This window comes from Triturus cristatus, chromosome 8 (assembly GCF_964204655.1).
Source record: "Triturus cristatus chromosome 8, aTriCri1.1, whole genome shotgun sequence".
Taxonomy (NCBI): domain Eukaryota; kingdom Metazoa; phylum Chordata; class Amphibia; order Caudata; family Salamandridae; genus Triturus; species Triturus cristatus.
The window spans coordinates 1,135,052,609-1,135,076,140 of NC_140591.1; positions in this window are offsets into that span (position 1 = coordinate 1,135,052,609).

Here is a 23,532-nt window from a genome sequence, read left to right on the forward strand (position 1 = left end):
CTCAAGCAGGGGTGCGTTCTCGCACCCTTTCTCTTTAACCTCTACACAGCTGACTTAACAACAGCCCTCACTGCTTGCAATGCGCACGCCCCTCAAATAGGAGGAAAACCCATTTCCAGCATATCATATGCGGACAATGTTGTTTTAACTAGCCATACTCAAGTAGGTCTACAACGGTTACTTAACGCACTGCAGGGTATGCTGATGAAACCACCTAGAAGCCAACACAGAAAAAACGAAAACTTTGACTATTAATGGAGAAAAGCAGTCCCACGTTTGGTCACTCGGAAAAACCGCAATCACGAACTGCAATGTGTATAAGTACCTAGGTGTCATGTTTGACAAAGGGGGCCAATTCGCGAACCAGCTTAAGACCATTAAGAGGAAAGGAATGGCGATTGCGGCAATGCTAAGGATTCTTAAAACAAAATTGACTGGACCAACATTTGCCCCACTTCTTCGTGTTGCGCAAGCAAAAATTCCATCAACGGTAACATACGGCAGCGAGGTACTGAGAGGCAGGGACGCTTCATTGCTGCATACCACCTTGGTAAAGGCATACAGAGTAATGCTAAACCTCCCACCATATACCTCGCCAGCACAGATTCGCCTAGAGCTTGGCTTAACAAAGTAACTCCACGCAAGGCGAGGCTCGTACATCAAGTGCTGGAAGAAAATCAAGAACTCCGCCAGGAATACATAGAACCACCAGCTCTGGCAGGAACTGTGCAGCACATCCACTACGCCGGCTAAAGCATACTTGGATGAATCATTGGCTGCCACAGGACTAGCTGAACTATGGGAAGTCCCGACAATGCACTCGCACTTTAAGCACATCGTAAACAAGGTTATTAAGAAAATTTCTCTCACAGAAGATAAAGCCGCCTTTGCACACAGGAGCCACGCATGGATGACTCTGTGCAGTTATAAATCATTTGGCTCATAGGCATACTTTGAACTTGGGTACTCTAGGAAGTCTAAAGAAGCCTTTCTAAAACACAGGTTAGTGATCCTGCCAGTCATACCTCATCTCTCACCATGGCTGAGAAAGAACTATGGGAACTTGGGCCGGCTATGCGCAGTTGGGAACGAGGACATTGAACACATAATATGCTCCTGCATCAAACTAAAAGAAGAAAGGGTAGGCCTCCTAAAAACTCATTTTAATGAATGTGGCATACGCACTCGGAGACAAGCAGTACTCGAATGCTTTAACCCAAGGGATCCACAACTAAATGGAAAGCTTGTCAAGTTCCTATCTCAAGTTGCATCTAAGCAAAGGATCAGCGGTACTGTAACCTGCATATAGACTCCTGAGGCTCCAAGCAAAACGAACCACGGACACTGCACTTCCTTATCATTCATGCATGTTCTGGTACATACATTTTTTTAACAGTGTATCGATCGAAAAGGAATTTAACCAAAATGTTTTATCAGAATGTATTTTTGCAATGGTTTTAATTAATCAAAAACAATAAAATGTTACTTTCTTACTTACAGTATGTAATTGTCTGTTTTGTTTTACCTTTATAGCTCTGTAAATGTATATGTAAGTGTCTGGACAAATACCTCAGTGCCTGTGTTAGGGAATAGAGACCTATATAGGTGTGGCTGCAACTACCTTTGAGTCTGCTACATGCGACTGAATGTATCTGTGCTTCTGCAGCTGTTTCACTAAGTGATACAGAGGTTTTATCCTTTTTGTGAACATGTGTGTGAGTTGCTTTAGGGGTGGTATACTCTATATAGTACCTTCCATTGCAGCCTGCTAGTGCAGAAGTAAATTATTGTATAAGAATATCTCTCAACTTTTAAACACAAAGCACAATTCTTTATAGCATATCTAAATCATCTCTCACATATGACGTGTGCATACTGAAACATGGATTTAACACTTGACAAACAGCTTTTGCATGGCAAATCGAGCTGCTAGTGAAAGTGCACACAAAGGGTGTCAACGAGCAAGCATCGCCCATGTTTGAAAGACTAATTTGCTTCATGCATGAGATGGTACACCTCTATCAGTGCCATCAGATATTGAAGCAAATGTACCAGTATGTGACCGTCTGTTCTACTACTTCTATGACTCTCTAAATGTGTATGTAAGTGGCTGTTCAAATACTTCACTCCCTGTGTTGGGGAATAGAGAGCTATGTAGGTGTGGCTGCAACTACCCTTAAGTCTGAAACAAACATAAGACTTTTTTGGTAAGTGACTAAATGTATATGTACTTCTGTAGCTGTCTCACTAAGTAACACAGAGGCTCTAACCTTTTTGTGAATATGTATATTGTAAGAAAGTGGGTTTCTGTTGTAGTAACTCCCCCCTTTTTTTGCCTGATAACTGATGCACTTTTCCTTGTTGTGCCCTGGGCTCCTGCCAATCAGGTGCCCAGAGCCTGTGTTCCTTCCCTAAAAACTGCCTAACAGCCAAAACCCAATTGGCATCTCTGGTCACCTGTCAGCCCCTGGTAAATGGTACCCTAGGTGCCCAGGGCCTTGTGACCAGAGAAGACCCCTAAGGGCAGCAGCACTTGTTGTGCCACCCTTAGAGGCCCTGTACCCTGACACACACACACTGCCTTTGCAGGCTGAGTGTGTGGGTGCAGAACAAAACAAAGAGTCGACATGGCACACATCCCTGTGTGCCATGCCCACAACACACTGCCCAGGCATACCTCAGTCACCCCTATGCAGGGTGCCCTATGCCAGAGGTGTGGGCACAGGTGCATGAGCCCTATGCCCCTATAGTACCCAGGTCCATTCCTGGGAACTGTAAGTGCAGTGCTACTATTAAGAGTATATGGTGCTGGGAGGTCGTCAACACGAACTCCAAAGCACCATGATCGCTACACTGAAGACTGAGAAGTTTGGTATCAAACTTCTCAGCACAGTAAACCCACCCTGATGCCAGTGGGGGATTTACTGTAAGATGCACGACAGAGGGCATCTTAGAGATGCCCCCTGAACCTAACCTACAATCCACGTCTTTTTTGAGGGGCTGCCTAGGCTGCCACACAGCAGACAGGTTGCTGGACCCCTGGGTAGAAAGCCATCTGCTCTCCTGGGCATGCAACAATGCACATCCTGGGTGAGGTGCGAAGTCTCCTCCCCCAGGATGGCCAGGGGAAGCTTCAAAGGCATGCCACCTTTGTGAGCTTCTCCAGGCCACTTGCTGTACCCAGCAACTGGCCCCTACCGGTTCTCAACCCCCTCTCTGGCGGGAAGACTGGCCGGAAGCCCCAAGGAAGGACAGGGTGTGTGCCAGCCTCTGCCAACCCCACCCCTCAGGTGGGAGAGGCGAGGTGAAGATGGGGAGCCCTGTCCAATCAGGACTAGGCCCCTGCCCCCCTCCCACAGGAGAGTGGCAGGATAGGGGGTGTACCCACCCCAGGGCAGGGACCCAGTAGTCCCTGCCATTTCCCTACCTGTAACGTCCCTAAATTTAGTATTTAGGTGCACCCTGAACCTTACTTCCTGAGATTCCAGATTCCAAAATACAAAGAAGAGCAAGAAGAAAGAAGACCTGCCGGTCAGCTGCTAAGAAGAGGAAGACACCAACTGCTTTGGCCCCAGCCCTACTGGCCTGTCGACCCTTGAACCTGCTCCTGCAACATCCCGACACCTCTTGTGGCCAGCAACCTCACAAACCCCAAAGGAGCTGGCTACCTTTTGGCTCTAAGCACCTGGGACTCCCATGAGTAGAGGCTCTGCTCAAAATCAGCTTCTAATCCCTGGCATCAGCCCGGAACCGCGAACCCTGCACACTCTGCACCCGCCAAGCCTGGCCTGTGCCAGAGTGAACAAAGACCATGAGGATGACCCCCCGGCGACTGTGACCCCGAGTCCGGCACCCAAGAACTTCCCTCGACGCTCCTGACGACGCCTGCAGGCTCAGAACCAGGCACCCCCCCAACCGCGATCAACAGAGGGTAAGATTTCCCGACACCAAAAGGCACCCCTGCACCCGGCGCCCTGCGGCCCCCTGTGCCCAACTCCTGGGTACCTACCTATCCTCCAACTACCCAACTTACCTCTCGAAGTGGTGGTAGCACCTGAAGAATCTTCGTCGCCGAGCTTGCAGCCTTTTTTCAACCAGGAGCTTTCCCATTGAAATCAATTGAGCGCCCGAAGGCTCAAAAACACCCTGCACCCAGCCGCCCAAGTGGCCCTGGCAGTGTAACCTCTACACCTATCTACTTCCCCATTTGCTCTGAGCAAGTGACCAGGAGCCCAGCTCCCACAGCCGCGTTGCCTGCTAGTCAGCTGCCACCAACCAAGGCCCCCCTGCCTCCCATAGGATAACTTTGGGCCTAACTCACTCTGCACCCGGCTGCCCCTGTGCCGCTGAGGGTAAAACAACTGTACTTACTGACCCAGGGAGACCCCTGAGTCTGTGCCCAGAACCTTAACTCTGCCAGTCAAGTACTTACCCAAAAGCCAATAACTCAATTTTCTCCATAGGGTAACATTGACTGGTTTCTTCTGAAATTTCTTCGAAGTGTGGAGTTTCTAAAACTTAAAATATTCACCAAAAATCAGCCGAGTAACGAAAACGAAAATACTCACCTGCTATTAGGAGAGATCCCAGTGCTGGATATTGGTGCCCAGCACTGACCCTGAAAAATATTCACAACCGTACTTACCAGTAACCCAATTTTCTTCCATAGGAAATCATTGACTGTTTTTCTGTGAAATTTCTTCTAAGTGTCGATTTTTGCAAACTTCAAATATTCTTTAAAAATCGTACAAACTGTGAAAACGTAATTACACACCTGTTTTAGATAGAGGTCCCAGTACTGAGCCTAGGAGCCCAGTCCTGGATTACAAAAGTAACGAGAACCTACTTTACCTGCAACTTGAATTTTCTCCCATAGGGAATCATTGACTGTTTTCTATGAAATTGCTTCTGTCAACTTTTAAAATAGCAAAATATTGCCTAAAAATCACAACAGTAACTAAGTCGACTTTTATTACTTGTTTCTAAGAACTGTCCCAGGGCTGAATCTAGGATCCAGTCCTGGAGTTACAAAAGTAATCCTGAAAGTAATCTATTGCAAATAACTTAAAACTTCCATTGAGCTCAATACATCATTGTGTTGAAAATTGTGTTGCCTATTGCAACAACCTGTAACCAGTATTTACAAAAGTCAATTGCATATTGCAAAAGTATTTACCTAAAGCATCTCATTCTGAGAAAGTATATTTTAATACCTATTGTTGGTTCTAAAATAAAACAACCATATATTTTTTATATAAACCATTGGCCTAGAGTTCAGTTATTGAGTGTGTACAACAAATGCTTTACACTGTCCTCTGATACTGCCTTACTGCTCGACCAAGCTACCACTTTAGAGAGTAAGGTTATATATAACTTTAGCCTCTGCTAAACCTCTGGGGACTGTGGACTCTGTACACACTGTATCTATTTGGGAACAGTATATACAGAGCCACTTTCTCACATATATGAGTTGCTTTAGGGGTGGCAAACTATATATAGTACCTGCCATAGAGGTATGCAAGTGCAGAAGTAACTCATTGTACTCAAAGGGACATAGTTCATCTTTTAAACACAAAGCACCATGCTGTATAGCATTCCTACAGCATCTCTCACATGTGACTTGTGCATACTGAAACCATGGATTTAAGACTTGACAAACAGCTTTTATATGGCAATTCAAGCTGTAAATCAAAGTGCACACACAGGATCTGTACTAGCAGGGTTGCGGTGCAAGATGCGGTCGGTGCCTTCTGCAGTACGGTCAGGACACAGAGCCAGTGATGGAGTCGGTGACTGAGTTGGTTGGGTTTCCCTTCTCTGTGGCATCTGAAACAGCAAACCCAGAAGTGGTACCCGGAGGTTGGTGAAGTCTTAGCACTCCCTGACAATCAGAACAGGAGGCAAGCTCTACTTCAAACCCTTGGAGATACTTAGCACAAGTAAAAGAAAGTTCAGTCCAGTCCTTTCACTGCCCAAGTCAGAAGCAGCAACTGCAGGCCAACCCAACAAAGCAACAACACAGCAAAGAGGTAGTACTCCTCCTGGCAGCTCTTCCAGCTCTTCTTCTTGTTAGGTTCCTTGATTCCAGCGAGTTGTAACGTGCTGGGGTCTGAGCCCCAATATTTATACTCAAAATCCCTTTGTTCTCTCAGGCAGAGAGTGTCTGTGCTTAGTCCAAACCAGTTCGGTCCTCTCTGGCCCACTTCCTGGCAGGAGGTGGAGACAGCATTGTTCAAGGCAGACCATGCCCATTCAGGTGCAAGGAAATCTCCTCCCACTACTCTAAATGCAGCACAGGTCTATTCAGCCCAGCCCTGACTTATCCAGACTCCCTGGAGCTACTGCACATACCAATCCCCAGCCCCTGTCACTCCAAAGCCATACAGTCAATACACATCCTAGCAGAGACACACTGGATTGCTAAGTAAGAAAATACATACTTTCTAAAAGTGATATTTTCAAACACAGAATGCAAAAATCACCCTCACTAAAAGATGCATGTTAACATTCTGAGTTCAGGCATACTAAACTCCATTTCCCCATCTTGTCCAAGTGGGAAGTTATGCTTAAAGATATTATAAGTAAAACTCCCATTCTTTCCTATGTGACAGATAGCCTTGCAATGGTGAAAAACGAAATACACTGTATTTTACCACCAGGACATGTCACACACACCAGTACATGTCCTACCTTTAACATACACAACACCCTGCCCAAAGGGGTACCTTGTGCCTACCTTAGAGGTGACTTATATGTAGGAAAAGGGAAGATTAGGGCCTGGCAAGTGGGTGCACTTGCCAGGTCGACATACCAGTACTAGACTGCACACAGTCCCTGCAGTGGCATGCCTGAGTCATCTTTGAAAGGCTGCTTGTATGGGTAGCCCAGTCAGTACTGCAAGCCCACTAGCAGCATTTGATTTATAGGCCCTGGACACACACAGTGCACTGTACTAGGGACTTATTTGTAAATCGAATAACCAATCATGGAAACACCAATCCATCATAACAATTTACAACAGGAGCACTTGCACTTTAACACTGAACAGCAGTGAGAAAGTGCGCAGGGACACTAAACCAGCAAAAACAGAGTCAAAACCGGGGGTTCATAAAGCAAAAAGACATGGGAAACATGCCAAAAGATGCCATATTTAACAATGAGTCTGTGAGTGTCTGTGAGTGGGTGCATGAGGGATTGAGTAGGTCTGTGAGTGGGTGTGTATGTGTATAGGTGGATCTGTGAGTGAGTGCTCGAGTCTGTCAGTGGGTCTCTGAGTGGGTGCATAAGTGTATCAGTGGCTCTGTGAGTGGGTGCATGACTTTGTGAGCGGGACTGTGAGTGGGTACCTGGATCTGTGAGTGGGTGTGTCATTGTTTGAGTGGGTCTGTGAGTGGGTGCGTCATTGCCTGAGTGGGTCTGTGAATGTATTTTTCTTTTATTTTTTCTGGCGATATTCATGAATTCATTGCAACATTACACGGAGCCGCACTGGTGGTCGCGACAAATCCTCAAGTATTGCTTGAGGGGAAACAAAACATTTCTGGAGGTCTTGTACACAAAAAGGGTCCCACAAACACCCCTATACTCTACCCATGAGGTCAGGGTACCTATAACCTGACCTCTTATACCTCTTTTCACTTGCATTTTGAAACCCCAGGGACAATCTTCCGTTAGATAAAATGGCGGCTGCAACTCGCTCCTCAGGTTTTCGTGAGCCAATCATGGTATTTCTGTTGGCGCACAAATCCGTGGTTAATTGCAGAATCGTAGCAAAATACCCATGGCCACAGATATCACTATCTTTATTCTCTTAAGTTCCTCAAAAACTACTTAACAGATTTACACCGAATAACTAAAAACGTGATCTGCGAACAAAAATCTACCTTCCTGACAAATTTTGTGTTATTCCGTTGAGCGATTCGGCTACAGGCATGTCTAAAGGTCCTGTGGGAATTAACATGGGAAACACACTTTTTTTACCCTCTTTTTTTCTCACCCCGCTAGACGTATCACCCCAAAGCTTTCCATGCACAACAAGACTCACTTTTTTTGGAAAATATTGTGAAAATTCGTCAAACCACGCCATGATTTTAGGCAAGTCAAAAAACACTTTCCCTGTGGAAAAATGGTCCTAACTACAACTACCTACTTGCGACTGACAGTAGGTAATATATACACATACATACAAACACACACATATGTGTGTCTGGGGGGGGCTTGTGATGTGAGCATATGGCAATGTTTAATCTTCTCAATAGTCCAAGTTATCAATCATCCATACCTGCCAGCATTTTAGAAGAGGAAAGTGGGAGACTTTTTTAAACATAATTGGTAGAATGCATTTCCCCCATTGACTTCCATTGAGGCCTGAATTGGGTCTATTGTCATGTACCCGAACTAAATTAAAATATGTTTTTTTTTCTCTACCTGTCTGGAACACAGAAAACCTGCTTAGCAGGCAGAGAGAGAGTGAGAAAAAATGTTATGCACTGGCCTGCAGGAGCAGGTTGCTGGCATTGCATAGTCTGTAACTCCTAGTCACACAAGACCAGTCACTGTCTGCAGAAGCCCGCAGAGGAATCAGGTTTCTGCATGCAGGTATTGGGAGGCGGGAGACTAGCTTTGAAATAAGTAGTTTTCCATCTGAATCAGGAGGGTTAGCATGTGAAAGGAATCAAAACCCAAATTTAGCTTAGGCCCTAATCATTCTGTTCATTATTCTGTTTTACCTATGTCTTTCGCAAAACCTGTGAAGCATTATTATTGTGTAAAGAAGGACATTTTGTATGAGTCTGTTTAAATATGTGATTAAAAGTGTATGTTTAAGTTGTACATTTTATCTGGTATTCTACAGCCTGCTTAAAAAAAAGGTATAAATGTGGTCTGACTGAAGTGTTTTTTCCTCCTATTGTGTATTTCTTGGAACCTTCATGACTTGAATATGTTGCAGTAAATACAGAGCAGCAGAGGATGTTCCAAATAAAGATCTGTATAGGTAGCGTGACTGTTAGAGTCACAAAAACAGGAAAACGTTGCGCTTTAAGGAAATGTGTGAAGTCTGGGTGGGACACAACGTAAGAAAAGGAAGCTTTTTCTATTGTTAATATTGTATTGAAATTATGGGTGTTTGTCAACTTTAGTATTATAAAGATTGACTGGCAACGTATGTAATTTGAGACTGATTTGTGCTTGTCTTATGGTGCGGTCACTGTCCCAGTTGTCTTATTCTATGCGTATTGTAGTATCCTGTTCATGTTAATGTCCTGCCATTATATCTCCACCTGCTCAGCCAGTGTGAATGTGCTGTGTGTTGTATGGAATGTTGAAGTGATGATGCGTATTGGAATGTTGGGTGCCTGTGAGGTGACGTGTAACAGTTGTACCTTGGGCTGAGTAGCAGGCAGGCTGCTCCTGGTGGGGCTGCTTCACAGGAACATACCTACCTGTAACTGAACTCAATAAATCTACTAAAACTACACCTTGCCTGTTGGACTTCATTACCACATATTTTGGCGACAAGTTGGTAACTAACCCACGTGTTACAGCTGGACTTCATGGACCTGAAGATGAAGCTACCTACAGAGTTACAGATGCTGGCAACGTAACGTACATCACCAACAGGAACTATCTACAGGAAAGCAAAAGCGTCCACATGAAAGCAAGAGTTCTTCACAGAAAACCAAAGATGTCCACAAGAAACCTGTGAAGATGAAGCACAATGCCTCTCAGCCCCACCAGTGTCATCACCGTCTGACAGCCCTAGCCCAGGCGTGCTGTGCTCATCTAGATTACTTACTTCGGACTTTTATGTAACCAGCACTGCTTGCGTCATCAAGCCTAACAACTTACAACTTGTAAATTCATTTGGGTCACGCATCTGTATTTAAACTCTCATACTGCGTGACCCTGAGGACAGCTACACATCCCAGTCAACAAGAACAGGAGTAGTTTTAAAAGAAAAGTTCCATCACCTGAGGATTACTACAGGCACCACATGGCAAGCGACACAATGCTGGTAAATTCTTTCAACATTAAGATGTCTGTTACTAGCTACAACTTGCCACTATGGTGTTTTGATGTTTTAGGAAATGTGTAGCTGCACAGAAGCAAAATATGAACATGCTTGTCAGTGCAAACGGTGGATCACGGTGCTTATCGGGTAGTCACTGTCTCACACCGAGGGTGTCAAGGGGGTCACACTGGACCTAAAAGACTGTATTCCAGTAAGTGTAACTTAATTGTGCATTTTTAACTGGTTGCACCATTTGTACAATGACTGTTACATACGGCGTTCGCAAACATTTTAATAACTGTGGTGATTACATTTCTCCTCATCAACTTTGATGACTTGCCGTTACTTTTGCCGCTGTAACCGTCGTTATGCCAGTTAGTGCGCGTGCTTCACACCTCATCCTTGAAGCCACGTGGATCATCTCGAGGGCCCTCTGTGACAACACACCAGCACTGGCTGAGGGACACTGTTAGGTGCCAGAGCGCGCCGGGAGCCATCCGGCACAGCTTATTGTGCTTGCCGGCATCTTGTGTTTTGCAACAACACGGAAGCGGCGGGGCTTGGATTCTCCCGTCTCTGCATTCCGGTTGCAGCGCCATGGCCCAGCCGTATGTGGTCATCTCTTGCGTGGTCGTCAATGATACATGCGGGTTCTCCCCCAAGTGCTGTTTGTCCATGTTTCATGTGGAACGCTGGCACATCGGTGGAGCAGGAAAAAGGTACTTACACAGATGCGTGGTGAATTTCGTAAGTACATTTTGTGCCTGGTTTCCGAGCCCACCTCCGGCTTACTCAGTACTGCATATACATATTCTATGTTGGGTGCCAACCACAGGACCCTATATGCTCGTTGGACCACTTCTTTGAGCTGGCAAATGCACAAGGGGGACCAAGGGATTCTTTTTGCACATTGGATTCTAGCTGCTAGTGCACAAGGGTGCTACAAGACATAGTCAGCTCCTGGCTATCTCTCCAAAGCTTGTTTGCTCACGAACGCTCGTGTGTGACACACGATTACGGTGACACGCCCACCCTAATCTTTAACAGTCAGAATACGTTATTGTTATTCCCCTTTTAAGCCTATTGTATGCTAGGCTGTGATTACAGCATATGTATCTATGTTTTAGTTTTTGGAACATTTCATGGTGGAACTGTTTTGCTCCCCCGTTATCCTCGATGGGATTGTTTGGTGGGATTTGTTGGCACATCATATTACGTTCCTGGACATTGAGTACACACCTTCATTGTTTCATTGTTAATTTTGCATGTTTACACTTTACTCTTCCCTACATGAGGAACGGCAATGGGTACTAGCCCCATTTGCTCACATTACATTGTTCTCAATTGGTGTTTCTCCCATTTACACTGGTTCAAGTTGTGAATACCCTTACTTAGGGTACCTGGTTATGGGTCCAAGTCCCATCAACTCGAGCTACTCACCCCTATGCCAGGGGGTAGGTTATGGGTGTCAGTCCCATTAATATTATCTTCCCTCCCTTTTTCAGGGGTAGGTCATGGGTGTTAGTTCCATCTACATTTACTAGTGGTACATTATTACCCTTACACAGGGTGTGTCTTATGGGGGTGTTAGCCCCATCTTTTCTAGTGGTTATCCTCACACGAGGGTTGTCCCTATGGGTGTCATTCCCATCTTTCATTATTCACGTCACAAACCTCTCTCGTTGGGGTATAGTTTATTTTGAGTCTATACTTAGACTTTTCTGTTCATTTTCTCGCTTTGTTATGCTACTATTGTATGACTTTACCAATTTGAAAATTGGGGAGGATGAGTGATACTTCTTGTATTTTGTTCTCATCTTCTCTGTTTTCTTGCTTTTTCAGTTCTCCTCATGATATCTTATCTTCTTTTCATCCTTGGAATCTGGACTATATTTGGTTGTTATTCTTTCTTTGTCCATAGTCTTTCCCTCATTGTAGTGTGTTTCTCTTTCTTCTATGTTTAGGAGGAGATACTTCTTTCACTACTTCATGTGTCTGGGTGTAAGTCAAGTGTTTAGTTGGTGTCATGCTATGTCTTGCCTCCTTGCATGCCTGTCTGGCCAGTGGGTGTGTTTGGGGGTAGTCATTGGTGCTTTTACGTCAATCTGCTAACTTGTTGTTTCTAATGCCACCTACTTTATTCTACTCTGTTTAAATTTATAGAAGGGGAGGATGGGTTATATATATCTATCTGTGTATATTTATCTATTGGTTCCCCTTTATTTACTTCCACCTATCTTTCCGCTCTCTACTTTTGTTCACTTAATTGCATCTATTCAGCTGCATTTGTGTTCCTCTAATTTATTCCTTTTCTTGGTTCTCATTGTTATATCTTCTTTAGGGTTTTCAGCTGCATTTGTGTTCCTCTCATTTATACTTCTGTTATATAAGAAAAGGGGATATTTAGTATTCTGTTCATGTTAATGTCCTGCCATTATCTCTCTACCTGCTCAGCCAGTGTGAATGTGCTGTGTGCTGCATGGAATGTTGGAGTGATGATGCGTATTGGAATGTTGGGTGCCTGTGAGGTGAAGTGTGATAGTTGGACCTTGGGCTGAGCAGCAGGCAGGCTGCTCCTGGTGGGACTGCTTCACAGGAACATAACTACCTGTAACTGAACTCAATAAATCTACTAAAACTAAACCTTGCCTGTTGGACTTCATTACCACACATATGCTATAAACTTGTTTGTACTCCCTGTGTTGAAGATGGGGTGATGAAATGATTTTAGCTACTTAAAAGATGTTTTACCGACATTATGGCTGTGCCAGCTAAGAGATCCCCTTTTCTCTAGTCTGACGCTGGGGAGGTTCCCCTTCGGAGCCCCTTCAGGCAACTTATTTAGTTGTGCACAATTTGAGGAGGATAACAGATGCCCGTTGAGATGAAAGATCTGTTTCGTTGGACAACAGGGGTACCAGTCTGTGGGACGTCTGCAACGGCCAGATAAGGTAGGAAAAAAGGGCAATCGTCGATACCTTGTGTATTGATCCACAACTGTTACAAATGGACATATGTATTTAGTTAATCCTGGCAGACCTTTGTTTAGTAATCGTCAAAGATATAGATGTGTATTTAATTAAACTTGGCAGACTGTTGTTTTCTCTTGTGGAATTATTAGGGAAATAGGAATCATATAAGAAGTTTAAATTTGGAAAACGTCAGAGAAAGAGAGAAAAAGTTGATATTTTGTATGAATATGTTTTGTGATTTTTTTTAACAAAATATTTATATATGTAATGTAGATTTGTGATTGTTATAGCATGTGTAATAGATCATGAGCTCTCTTGCATAATCAGAGGTACCAACTGTGTTTTTTAGTGTTAACTCCATTAGGACAGGAGCCTTTAATAATAGTAAGAGTTGGATCTACTAGGATACCAGGTAGATTTATAGATTCATCTCATTTGAGTATAGGTGTGTTGTGTGAAACTCTTGTAAGTCTCCTACAACTTGCTTATTTAGGGATAACTGAAGATGAGGCTAAACAAAAGGGAGTAGTCTGTCTTATAGTCCACAAGTATTTAGCCCACGAACAGGAACAGTAAAAGTTTCTCGTAGATTAGAAGAAAAATTCTGAGGCCATGCCGTTCTTTAAGAAATCTTTCTCGGGGAGGCAGGGAGAGAAAGGGAATTCTTTAGGCCACATGATTATCTCATTTCCAGGAGTCTCTGATAGTATAAAAAGACATTGTCAGGAATGGACAGAAGGTACAAAGACTTCCCTGCTTCCATGGCCTCTAGATGGCTGTTTTGATAATACAGTGATAGCCCATGTAATATTGTATATCTGAGGAGCATATAAAGGAGATAAAAGTACAAAAAGATTAGCGTCATTAGACATGTGGAAGATATTCAGTCAGGATTCCCATGTAGAATCCACAGCACCACCCCAACATTTTCTGAGATAGTTAAAGGACCCTTATGCCATCGGGTATGAATCCATCATAGTCAGTGAAAGATAAGGAATCCACTACATCAGTGGACTCATTGGACATTGATGTTTCAGCTGCAGGCTGTAAAGACACAACATTAATTGCCCTGACTGAAATAAACAAAATTACACCAAAGGTTGATGACTTTATAAACACGGGGGAGGTTGATCTAGCTCAAACAATTAATAAAGATTCCCTTTAACCTGAAAAAGTATGTGAGGGAACAGTGTCCCTAAAAGGAGACATTTCAGTAAAATTAAGACAAGACAATAATGGGAAATTGATGGAACAAAAGTCAAAAGACATATTAGAATGGGCTAGTAAGAAACCTAAAAACTTAAGTGAAGGAAATGTATACTATACTAGCACCCCACAGGTGAAGTTTGACTTAGAGGCACGATCAAAGATACATTAGGAAGAAGATAAGGGTTATCGTGATGTGACCACCAGTGTAAAGGGAATACAGAACACATTTGAGAGACTAAGCCATATTGCTGATGACTGTTCAAATATATGTAAATCTATATTATATAAGATGGGGGTAAAGCCAGTTGTAAAGGGTATAGGATATGATGTAGAAATCAAGAATTTGACAGGAGAAGTTTAGAATTATGAGGAAGAGATAAACTCAGTGGGGAGTGAAATTAGAAGGGTTCTTGGCCGTGAACGCATGGAATTGTGGCAATAGGTTGAGGATAGAAATGCTGAAATAAATAGAAGATTAGAGGAACAAGGTGCCTTTAGAGAACGAACAAGAGGAGAGCAGGTATTTCCCAGTAGTATAACTAGTTCTGGGCGTACAATTCAAGCAGAGGGTATGAGAGAGTTAGGACAAAGCTCCCCTCCAGCTGGAGCAAGATCCCTTCTTTTACAAAAAATGCAGGGAATGACAAGTTTTACACAGAGAAAAGAAAGGAAAGGAAATAGTGACTTGACACCCAATGAAACAGTAGCGAAGGGAGAAAACTGCTATAATGTTGTCCCATTTACTAATAACCTTGCGGGGCGGGGTAACAGAAGGTATGGTACCACAGATGAAAGTGTGGCCAAGAGCAGGATCCTTTGACCCTAATTGGTAAATATGGCTGATTTATGTATTTTTCAAGGTTATGGGGACCCAGAGTGGGATTATGATTCCATGCAACAATGTCTGTGTGTGTGGAAGAAATATGCTATAAGGTCTTAGACACCTTAAGAGGGACATGGTGGCAGGAATACCCCTGTAATGCAGATGCCACTGGTGTATAAGACACAGGGAGCACAGCCTGTCTATGTTCCATGGCAACACATGCATACAGAAAATCTTTAAAAAGGTATGCCTCCATTACATTAAGGAGCAGGGAAATGGATAAAAACATTTGAAAATGCAACAGCTGGATACCTTTAGATATTGCAGATGTAAAGAGCCTGTTGAGCTCCATAGTAGGGGATGAGGTGGGCAGTATAATTATAAGTGCAGGGATATATGGAGTGACTATTACTAAAGGAAAACATGATGGGGTCAGCTTTTGGAGCCGTGCGCTCTAGGGTGTGGACTGAATTAAGGAAGAAGTACCCAGACCGACCAGACATTGGGGTATTGATGACACAAACTATGTCTCCAGGACAGTACTGTGCAGACTAAATAACAAGGATGAAGAATAAGTGGGAAGCAGATGTAGGACCTGTAGACATGGGAGGTAGTTGTAGATTATTCTACGTTTTAAAATAGGGGCTACCAGGAGAAATATAAGACCATTTAGATCAGGTCATGTCTCTAGATGTAAAATGCTGGGCAGAAATACAAGCACATATTATGCATTTTTTTGTAGAAAGAAAGAAGAAAAGGAGAGGAAAAATAAATAGCAAAGTGACAGAGCCCAAGCCAAACTGGTGACCAAAAAATACAGAAAAATTTGAAAGAAAAGACAGGAAAAGAAATGACTGTACAGGTTCCTGTTGCAAACTGGGAGAAAGGAAGGGGTCAAAGGAAGGGGAGACAGAAGCAAGGAAGAAGACATTTTAAATACCATTACTGCAGTATCATTGGACATTTTATTAATGAATTCCGCTTTAAGAAGAGTGATGAAGTGCAGGGTGTGATAGGAATAGGGTGAAGAAGGGGACACCAAAATGGGACACGTCAGGGCGAGCGCCCCAGTATGGTCCTTACCAGTTTGCCCCCTACCCTCAACAACAAACAACTCCACTACCACAGTTTTATATGCCACAACAGCAATTTGCTAATGTACCTGTTCAAGTGACACCGGCACCTGTAATACAGACAGGAGGTTAGCCTCAGGTGCAGACTACTGCTGTGGTGAGCACAGGGAGTCAAGGACAAAGGGGATTGTTTGTTGAAGGTGGAAACCCCTTTTATCATACAGCATTATGGGACGCACCAGGGAATCCCAATTGTTCTGTGGTAGCTACGACTCTGGACCAAGAGGAAGAATGAATGGTAGAAATGATTATAATGGGAAGAAAGTACAGTGCCTTCCATACACAACACCTGTGCCCATAGAGGTGGCAGGAGTGTGAACGCAGGAACGTCTTCTTTATTCTCCAAATTCACCAGCAAATTTATTAGGAAGGGATATCATGCCATGATGGGTCCATGACATGTGAAATACCAGGTCAAGCGAAATGTGGGATACATCTGATAAGAATACCAGAGACAAATTTGGTTGGAAGGGCAGAGCCAGTGCATTATAAATATCTAGCAGATGCAGTACTTCAGGTTCTGAAAACTTTGGAAATACTTTTAGGGAGATGGATGGAATTGCCACCTAGACTAATTTTAAGGAGGCAAGTTGGTGGTGATGAACTGTGAGAGGTGAATACCCTTTACCTTGATTAGATGGAAATAACCAGTAGGTGAGGCACCATGGTGGCATCAGATAATGATGGAGGAATTTGGAAGGTCCTGATTTTTCTTCTGCCTGGTCAAAGACCACGAGACATTTCTGACTCAGAACTCTTTTCAGATGATCCTACCAGGACTGAGATAGTTTATACACACACTGCACCCTTGTTAGTGTGTGTTTATCATGCACAGACCATGTTACCAGTTGTGCCAATTCCCTCCCATGATATTGAAGTGCTTGCAGCGGCCCCGCCTTGTTTCTGGACATCAGCTCCAGATGAGGTAGGACTGATACTATCTGCAGAACCATTTAAGAGAAAGTTGAAGCCAGGTGCACAATTGCCGCATGTAAAACAGTATTCACTGTCCAAAGAAGCAAAGGAAGGTATTAGAGGGACAATACAAAGACCAAAGGATCAGGGAGTCCTGTATTTCTGTCCATCACCTTGTAACATAACAATTTATCCTGTAAAAAAGCTAAAGGCACTACTTGGAGGATGGTTCAGGATTTTTGCCCCCTTAATGATATAGTATTAGCAGAATACCCAATAGTGACAGACCCATCTGTGATATTGACTAATATACCAAGTGACAGCAAATTGTTTTCTGTGGTGGATCTAAAGAATGCTTTTTTACCGAATCTTTACATCCTGACAGTCACTATTTGACAGCCTTCAGTTTTGATGGTGAATAAATCATGTACTCTAGACTCCCACAAGGCTATTGTGAGTCTCCATCTCTGGAGTATTGAGAGATGATTTGTTAAATTTCCAGTCAGACAGTGCAGTCTTGCAATATGTAGACAATTTATTAATATGTAGTAAAACAGAATCTGAATGTGTTTTGGACACTGTCAATCTCTTAGCGCTACTTGCTACTAAGGGATACAAAGTCAACAGGATACAATTACAGTTTGTGCAACAGGAAGTGCTGTATTTGGGCCAAGTGTTGTCTGCAGAGGGCAAAAAGATTGCAGATTCTAGAATACAAACTGTATGTGAGCAGTCTCAGCCCAAGACAGTAAAAGACATGCAAACATTTCTAGGCCTTTGTAATTTTGTACGTCAGTGGATATTTAAATATGCTACTATCATACAACCACTATTATATGCAATGAAGTATGCTAAAACTGACAACACAGACATACAGTGGACTGATGATAGTGTAAGTGCATTTCAGACATTAAAAGAAGCAATTGCTTCAGCCCAAGTGCGAGCAAATCCGGACTATATAAAGAGATTTTTTTCTGTTTTCCGCTGCCACAGAGGATTTCATGATATCAGTCCTTACTCAAAAATACCTCACGGGTCACAACCCCGTCGCCTTTTTTAGTTGACTATTAGATCCAGTAATGAGAGGTCACTTTCCTTGTGAGTGAGCTCTTGCAGCAGCAGCTTTGGCTGTAGAAAAGAATAGTACTATTATGGCAGGATGTCCAGTAATTCTTATGCCGAGCACTCTCCATTTTATGTGCTGCAGAAAAATAAAAGTACAGTGACCCCTCAAAGAGCGACAAGTTATTAAGTAATACTGTCAAACCCTTCTATCTTGATTGAGCGAGTATACTCAGTCAATCCTGAAACGTTTTTGGTGCACCCACTAGAGCCTGCTGATCATGACTGTAGTGTAACATTAGAGGTGGACACATGAGGACCCCTTGTCTGATAGCGGACAATTGTTTATTGAGGGTTCCCCATGGATAGACCAGGTGACAGGCAAAAGGCATTCAGGTGCAGCTGTTGTTGAGGCTATTGGTACACCTACTGATTATACCTTACACACATTGCACCTCTTACCCTTGCCATTCCAAGACTAGACCCAAGTGGCTGAATTAAAAGCATTGATATATAACTTCCACAGTTCACCCAGGGCTGAAGAGATGGGAACGACGAGGAGTTCTCAAATCTTATGGGACACCAGTAGCACACCAACATTTCTTAGCTAACCTGTTTGCTGCATTGCAAATACCATGTCAAGTAGCAGTGGTTTAGTTGAGAGGATGAATGACTTATTAAAAAGCAAAGTGTCAAACATTTGTGAGACACTGAAAAAGAATTGGCTTTACTGCCTTCCCCTTGCTCTGTATGCATTTAGAAACGCTTCTTCAAAGGATCATCATTTGACCCCTCACCAAGTAGTAACAGGGAGGCATTCTAATTTTTCCTTTAAACAAAATCAAATGATTTGTTCTGTTACTAAGTCTGCATCAGAAAGTATTTGGCAAGAAATGAATGCATACATGTCCGCCTTAACAAAAGCTGTACAGGTTTATTCTAAAAAGCTTCAGCTGCAACAGGCCGACAGTACTGCACCACCCCTGTCTTTGTCTACAGCCATAAGCATTGGTTCCTGGGTATTCGTGCACAACTTTGTGAGGACATGGAAAGATTCCAAGTTTCTAGACCCCTACCAAGTAACACAGAGCACGCCAACAGCAGTAAAAGTGGAGGGGATGCAGAACTGGGTGCACGTAAGAGACCTTATTCCATTTTTGGCCTCACTCCCACAGAGAAGGGGGGAGGCAACGGTCCAAGAATAAATGACACAATGAAGAGACCGTTCAATTGTATTTTTCGTATTATAATAATGAGTTCAGTGATTGTGATTATTACTCTGATAATTTGCTATTGTATTATGTGTTATATAGATGCAAAAGGTAAGAAATATTACACTTTCGTAGAGCTGTTTTCAATGAAACAGATATACATCCTTTGCATGATTCTTTACTTGATAATTGTTGGTATAAAAGTATGTATGATACGTACCAATACACAAAATGATAGTTGTTGTGTATGTTCTTTTATTCCCAATGCCATAGAAAAACTACCTTTAGTGTATCCTAAAGAAGTGCCTGTTAATATAGCGAACTGTTTATTGCATCTTTACTTGTGTAGAATAAATAATAAAAGCACAGTTACGGCCAACACAGGTTAGTACTGTGACTGCCCGAGTTAATACAACTAGATTTCATACAGCCCCCGAAATTTAACACATTCTGACAAATAAAACAGAGATAACGAAAGAGATATCCAGAATGAATGGAGCAGACCAGAAATATAGTTATGTAAATTGGGAGGAAGCGGTATTGGAACAAAGTATTCTAGAGAGATCTAATCCACCATCCACCTGTGATAATTATTCTGCCAAACCACTGCTCCCGATTGTACAGCCAGGCCATTATTAAGTATTGAAGCATCAGTATTTGCCAATAATAAATGGTTTACTGGAGCTAGGTTTACATTTAGGGCCATATCTTTATGGAATGGCACAGAAACAAATAGTCCTTTGAGATTTGATGAGTTAAAAGGATCATGTCAGCAAGTATGGTATGAAAATATACTGAGATATACGTGGCCTGGAACTAAACATCATCCTAAACTGGCTGTGAAACTAATGAGATTATCTCTTTGATTTCAGGGGAAATGGGATTGCTAAAGTGGGACGGAATCTCAATTGTAGCTCAACTATTTACAGTGCCGATATGTAGGGTGGTACCTCCAGCCTTATGGATTTCTTCTGGCAGTGTGGCGCTTGAATATACACTCAACTACCCCCCGACTGGAGCGGAATCTGTTCATTGGTGACTTTGCATACCCCATCTATTGTAATACCATCAAAAAAATAAAAGATTTGCATTTGCATCCTATGAGTAAGGCATCAACTTTGCTGCATCATCACAGAAGAAAAGGGATGGCTGAGTACATTGGAACTTCATTGTGGCAGGATGTGCCCAAAGAGTATAGGCTGTTTAATGACGCCCAAACATTTTTTGTGAGTCTGTTACCTATGTCTCAAGCAAAAGCAACTGCTTGCTGGGTTCAAATTACCCGGTGGGTGCTAATGAAGACCAGTAATGCAACTGAAGATTGCTGTAATGCCAGTGAAGAGGAGCTGCGTTCAATCAGACTTATGGTAATGGAGGATTGTTATATTTTGGACTTGCAATCGAATGAGGGGTATGTAAAAAGATGAATTCCGTATACTGCACTTTCATACCAGCAATTGATGAAGATGATTGAAATCTGACTCAGGCCATATAGACTTTGCATAATTTGCATACACAGATGAAGAAAGAGGGGGGTGCTCCTGATGAATGGGTCACTGGCTGGTTCGACTGGGTGTAGTCCTGGACGTTGGGGTTGTCTACGGCCCTGTTGGCTATAATAGTTCTGTTGCTATTGATGTGCCTAGTATTTCAGATTATTTTAGCATGTTGCAAGAGGGTGATGGCTAAAGTGGGAGGTGTGTTTCCTATAATAAGAAATAAAGAGATGCAAAATACGGAACTGGGAGAAATGTACAGGGGTAGTGAAGAAATAGTTGAAGAGTCAACTAGAGAGGGGAATGAAAGGAATATAAGCCCAAATTTAGCTTTAGGCCCCAATCATTGTTAATTATTCTGTTTTACCTATGTTTTTCCCAAAATCTGTGAGCATTATTATAGTGTAAAGAAGGACATTTTGTATGAGGCTGTTTGAATGTGTGGTTAAAAGTACATGTTTAAGTTGCACATTGTATCTGGTAATCTACAGGCTGCTTCCAAAAAAGGTCTAAATGCGGTCTCACTTAAGTGTTTTTCCTCCTATTCAGGGTCGGATTAGTAAGGCGGGCACTCGGGCAATGGCCGAGGGGCCGGTATCCGAGTTCCAGCTGTAGGCTGCTTTTTGTGCAGCGTGTGGGGCCTATTTGGGCGGTGCCTGTGGTGTTCGCATTCTGTCAGCGGCCCAGCAGGTGCCTGAGTTGCCTTTCTGGATACAGACGGGCGTCCACCATTACCTTTCACAAACGGGGCAGAGGTGTCACTCCCTTTCTCTCCCTGTGCCGGCCCATTAATATATGCATATTGAGCGGGGCAGGGGGCCTGCAGAAATGGCCTCACTTGTTTTCAGGTGTGTTTTGTGGCAGGGGGCCTGAGCAGAAGTGGCCTCACTTGCTTTCAGGTGTGATTCTCCAGTGTAAACTAATCTGTGCATTTTTTTTTATCTAAGTGAAGTTAAGAAAAAATGCCTATGTCAGAGGACCCCCCTCCCCCACCCCCACCACCACCCCTACTTTTCATAAAACTCAGCCAAAGCAGTGTTTTGTGAAAAGGCAATATGCAAATGTGGGCCACTTTTTTTAGCGTGACCAGGCCAATTTTTAATCCCAATCCAACCCTGCTCCTATTGTGTGTGTTTCTGGGAACCTTCGTGACTTCAATATATGTTACACGAAATTCAGAGCAGCAGAGGATGTGCCAAATATAGATCTGTATAGGTTGTGTGGCTGTTAAGAGTCACGCAAAACAGAAAAAAGCTGCGCTTTAAGGAAATGTGTGCAGTCTGGGTGGGATACAATGAAAAAGTAGGAAGCTTTATCTATTGTTAATATTGTATTGAAGTTATGGGTGTTTGTCAAATTTAGTATTGTAAAGATTGACTCACAGCGTGTGTAATTTGAGACTGACTTCTGCTTCTTTTATGTTGCAGCCACTCTCCCAGCTGTCTTATTCTGTGCAAATGGAATAAACCTGTTTGTGCTCCCTTTGTTGCAGGTGTGGTTATTAAATGATTTTAGCTACTTATAGGGTTTTTTCCTGACACATGTATGATGGTCACACTCCTGTACCAGGTATGTGTATGTGTACAATTTGGGCTAGCTTTTGGCATGGGCGATCTGGGACAAGGGTGCTAATTTTCAGAGGGGTGCAAGCTATCTCCATTAAGGTCATGCAGACGAGTCCCTATCACCTGGCTCAATTAGTCCTGGGGCTGTTTTTAACACTTTTTTTTTATAACAAAGTGGTAACAGTTCCTAAAGGAAAAGAAGATAAGTATTCAATAACCCAACTATGGTTATGAGTAAATTGTGAGTGTCTCCAAAGGATGGGGGAGCAGCCTAATCGACAACTTACCTGTGGAGTCACGCCACGCCATTGCCATCATTGCCGCCACCGCCAAGGGTCAAACGCTCACCAGCTTCTTCCGCGTCGCCGCCCCGGGACTGCAATTCCCGGCAGCCTCAGCGGCGGCGCGACGTGCTGACGCGGACCAAGCGCCAGGAGGAGCATAAAGGCACAGAGGGACCGGCGGAGCGCGGGGGAGCAGCCTAATCGACAACTTACCTGTGGAGTCACGCCACGCCATTGCCATCATTGCCGCCACCGCCAAGGGTCAAACGCTCACCAGCTTCTTCCGCGTCGCCGCCCCGGGACTGCAATTCCCGGCAGCCTCAGCGGCGGCGCGACGTGCTGACGCGGACCAAGCGCCAGGAGGCGCATAAAGGCACAGAGGGACCGGCGGAGCGCGGGGGAGCAGCCTAATCGACAACTTACCTGTGGAGTCACGCCACGCCATTGCCATCATTGCCGCCACCGCCAAGGGTCAAACGCTCACCAGCTTCTTCCGCGTCGCCGCCCCGGGACTGCAATTCCCGGCAGCCTCAGCGGCGGCGCGACGTGCTGACGCGGACCAAGCGCCAGGAGGCGCATAAAGGCACAGAGGGACCCGCTTCGCGGGACGCGCCGGGCTAAGCCCGGGCCAAGGGCGGGCCCGTCCTTGCCCGTCACTGCCTGGAACAGTCTGGGCTGGGCAACCCCTCTAACGTTTCCTGCACTCCACCCCATCTAAGGTACTGTTGCCATAATTTCTTCCACGGGCGCCTTGCGCACAACACTGTTATGCGAAATTGAATATCTATTAATTATTGCTTTTGCTCTTGTTGTACCACCCCTCCTTGCAGTTTGTCCTACTGTCCATCAT